Raw genomic sequence first — 4,806 nt, 5'->3', positions numbered from 1 at the left:
TACAGCTTGTTTGTAACCCTGATATATATAGGACACCAGGGAGAACTCTGAGACTTTAATTTTGTATCCCCCCTTCCCTCCAATCCTCTATGCCAAAAAAGCATTTTATGAAGATTGAAATTTTAGCATCCACATAAACAATAAAAACAATAGCTGTTATGTCAAACTTCAAGGCATCTGTTACTGTATTTTGCAAATTTGGCATTAATCCTGTGTCATTCTTAATTACACAGTACGGCATGGTTTGCATTGTCATTTCACCTTTTACCGTATAGAGATCTTCTGGACTTTTCAGAGCAAGAGATGAAATTAGAAGACGTCAACAATACAGTGACGGACTGGTCACAATGCCACCAACGGAATGAACTGGATAAGCAAAATAGATTTATGAGTTTTCAATTTGAAAGAGAACTCAGGAAATACAGGAAAAAAACTAATTTCCAGAATGTATAAGCTGTTATTAGAGTGGGAAACAGAGGTCTCCAGCTGTTTTTGGACTACAACTCCCATCGTCCCTAGCTAGCGGGACCAGTGGTCAGGGTTGATGGGAATTGTAGTCCCAAAAAATAGCTGGAGACCCAAGTTTGGGAAACACTGCTCTACAGAGAAGTGAGAATGCTGAAAAGGAAACTAGGGACATTGCTAGGCAGGCATTGCTTGTTTATTTGATTTATATAGCGCCCTGCATCCGCAGATCACAAGGCGGTTTACAATATAAAGCGGTTGCACAGAGTGCTGTCCATCCCTTTATGGCCTTGGTTGGCTTCCCTTTGGGCACCTGTGGGTCTGACTGGGCCACAGGTTGTTGTACCAGCTGCTTGGAATGGAAGAGGGAAAACGAGTAGCTGCAGAAATAAGAAGCTTCTTTGCCTATATGCTTCATCTACCATTTGGAAAGCTTTTGGCGGTAGGGTCCACCTCGTCGTGTATCTTCATGATGTCTACTTTAATGAACCTAGTGCCTTCGCTGGTGATTCCAGATGTAACTTTAATAGATATAATAACTGGGGAGGTCTGCTCAAAAGGCCCTAAAAAGTGGTGTTTATGAGACAGACAACCTGAGAGGCTTGCAGAGAGGAAATTGACTCTGATTATTTGAATACAGTGCAATGTTTGCAGCATCTGGAAGTCTACAGTAAAAAAAAAGAAGCAAGACTTTTCTTATTTTCCCCTCCTAATGTGGATGTTTATTGCCCAGCTCTTGTATAAATGGAGTTGCTCTGTGTGATCCAGGCTGTGCAATATTTGTTGGGGAGAGCACCACAATTCTGAGGACATCAGATTGGCTCCCCGACTTGGCGCATGAAAGTGTTCATTGCACAAGTTTCTCAGCAGGGCACCATAGAGCCAAATACTGGGCTCAGCACATCTGCATGGTTATATGAGTTATATTGAGAAGCAACTGCCATCTATCTGGTCCTTAAATTCCCAACTGGTTCTTTAAATTCTGGTTCTGCATAAGATAAATCAACTAAGGTTCTGCACTCGCTAGCAAAATACAAGAGTGCTCATGATAATTTTCAAGGCCTTTTAGCAAATGGTCCTAGTGCCAAGCTGAAATTTATCAGAAGACAAAACCATAGGGGGGAAAATAGCATTTCTCCTCCTGCTGGAGAAGTTCAATGAGATGTTCTCCCTAATTTCTCAGTCCGCAAATAATGTCAAAAATTTTTGAGATGCCATTTGGGCCCAGCTGTCCCTTGAGCGGCCATTATAGATACAGATGACTGTAATCAACTAAATTTTACTCAGAGTAGAGCCACAGGAATTAATGAAAATAAGCTAGACATGGCTGCTAATTTCAATAGGTATACTCTGAGTAAAAGTCAGTTGCATACAACCTGGAATGGCTGAGTAGTTGTTTATGATTGGAACCATACTCCATCAGAGAAAATGACCTTGCCCGTCCGTCCTAGAGTTAAATCTGTTTGAGACCTGGAATGGAGGGGGGTGGGGGAAGACCTATAAATAGGATTTTATTTATGAAGGCTGGTGAGTGTGTGAGATCACATCTGCTTCCCATATTGGACTTGTATGAGACCAAGTAATATGGAATAAAAGCGAGAGTCACCACTTATATGGAATTCACTGCATTTGTAGGTTGGTTAGCTGGCTAGCTGATTGGTGGAGATATAGCTGTTGTTACCTGCCGACTGGCATCCAGGTTCAGAAAGAACTGCCTGGTTCCAAGAACCACAGAGACACGTCCAAAGACACCTGTTCACAGCCAGTGGTCAGAGAACCACAAAACACCTGTACAATCTTTTCACAGCTATTCTGGCCTGTTACTTTAGAATTGCAGGTTTCCTTGCCACACACCGCCACATCCTGGTGAGGTAAAAGCAGAACTCTGTGATACACATCAACACTGTCTTCAAAAAAACATTACCTTTTTTCTTTCTCTCTCTGACCCTGCACCTCCCTTTATGCCTGGGAGAAAAAACTGACACTGCAATTTAGGAGGTGGAGATGAACTCCTCTTCAGGCCTCTAAGACACCAGCCTAAGAAGATAGCTCCCCCAGAAGGACAAGATTCTGAGTCTGCTTCCACTGACACAGAAAGAGCGAAGACCCCCTGACAAACATCACTTTACCTCTCTGCAGACAATATAAATCACTCCCTTTGTTCCTGGAGATTTAACAGCTATTTACGGAACTGTACGCAAAACTGACTGCACATCTTGCAGTTTCTGCAATTCCATACCGAGGTCCAGCACCAAGGGCCTTCTGGCGGTTCCCTCCCTGCGAGAAGTGAGATTACAGGGAACTAGGCATAGGGCCTTCTCGGTGGTGGGGCCTGCCCTGTGGAACGCCTTCCCATCAGATGTCAAGGAAATAAACAACTATCTGACTTTTAGAAGACATCTGAAGGCAGCCCTGTTTAGGGACGTTTTCAATGTTTGATGTCTTATCGTGTTTTTAACATTCTGTTGGGAGCTGCCCAGAGTGGCTGGGGAAACCCAGCCAGATTGGTTGGGTATAAATCATCATCAACATCATCATCCTCCTACTACTACTACTGTAAAGGTAAAGGGACCCCTGACCATTAAGTCCAGTCACGAACGACTCTGGGGTTGTGATGCTCATCTCGCTTTACTGGCCGAGGGAGCCGGTGTTTGTCCGTAGACAGCTTCCATGTCATGTGGCCAGCATGACTAAGCCGCTTCTGGCGAACCAGAGCAGCGCACGGAAACGCTGTTTACCTTCCCACCAGAGTGGTACCTATTTATCTACTTGCACTTTGATGTGCTTTCAAACTGCTAGGTTGGGAGGAGCTGGGACCGCACAACGGGAGCTCACCCTGTCGCATGGATTCAAACCACTGACCTTCTGATTGGCAAGCCCTAGGCTCTTTGGTTTAGACCACAGTGCCACCTGCGTCCCCTACTACTCCTACCAGGACTGTGTCCCACCTCTGCCTTGCACAGCCCAGCACAGACCACACCTTTTTCACCAGCACACATGTGACCAGTACTCAGGGAAGGAAAGATAATGTGGAGACTTCTATCTGTGCTGTGCGGGAACTAAGCTATATAGAAGTTTCCAGGTGAAAGACATTGTTGTCCTCTACTGTCAAGCTTAGTGCAATGGGGAAAAGGTCTGCAATACATTAACTGCCTCTCTTCAGTCACTTTTCTTGGGTGGAATGCAACAGGGTAAATTCTGTGGCACATCTAGGTGTATGTATGTGCTGGATTAATTCCAACAACACATAGAAACTAATGTGTCAGAGAAAATTGGAGAACGAAAACAAACTTGAGTCGCACAAATAACACTGAAAGATATAACTAAAGCAACCAAGAAACTTAAACCACATACGTACATACTTTATTTGCATTAGCCACTAGCCATAGCAATAAAACAAAACACAATATACTGAGGACAGAGCTAAATGCTTAGCTGTACAAAATATGCTCTGGAAGTTTACATCTATACAAATGACAGAACTGATACATAATCCACATAAAGCACCAGGCATGGATTATTTACCTGGATATTTCTATGAAAAGATTATCTATGTTATCTCTCCATTTGCAAAGATTGTTTAATAGTGTATTGGCTGGCAAGACACTTCCTAAGTCATGGGAAGAGTCTAGAATTGTAGTGATATTAAAAACTGGTAAAGATCCAGGAAATCCAGAATCATACAGGCCTATTTAATTAATTGGACAAGATGCAAAAGAAAAAAGAAAAAAAAACCACTGGCATATTAGCGGATAAAATGGCAAAAATACTACCAAATGTAATCCACACTGATCAAGCAGGATTTGTTAAAAGTAGACACATAGCAGATCAGATCCTATATGCCAGGCACTTCCAACAGGTAGATCGTGATCTACTGGTAGATCACTGGACGTCTGTGGTAGATTACTAGCTACCCCCCCAAAACTCAACAACTTTGACCTGAACCATCCCAAAATGGGGTTTTCCCCCTACCTAAAACAAGCTCAACAACTTTGACCTGAACACCAAGAAAGGGGGTAGATCACTGCCAGTTTTTAACTCTGTGAGTAGATCGCAGTCTCTTGGGAGCTGGCCACCCCTGGGCAAAATACTGAATGCAGGGTAATATGGAAATGCCTGAGGAATACTGTGTGCAACAACATCTCTAGACATCCACAAGGCTTTTGACAAAGTTCATTGGAAGTATTTGTTCCAAACTTTATTTATTCTAAAATGAACTTTTGAAATGACTTCATATTAATTTTTAAAAATCTGTAAAGCAATAGCAGAGCAGTAATACAGGTGAATGGCCAAGACTCTGAATACCAAGAGGCACAAAGCAAAGGTGCACTTTTTAACCTT

This window comes from Lacerta agilis, chromosome 16 (assembly GCF_009819535.1).
Source record: "Lacerta agilis isolate rLacAgi1 chromosome 16, rLacAgi1.pri, whole genome shotgun sequence".
NCBI classification, from domain to species: domain Eukaryota; kingdom Metazoa; phylum Chordata; class Lepidosauria; order Squamata; family Lacertidae; genus Lacerta; species Lacerta agilis.
Note: the sequence above shows the minus strand (reverse complement) of the source record.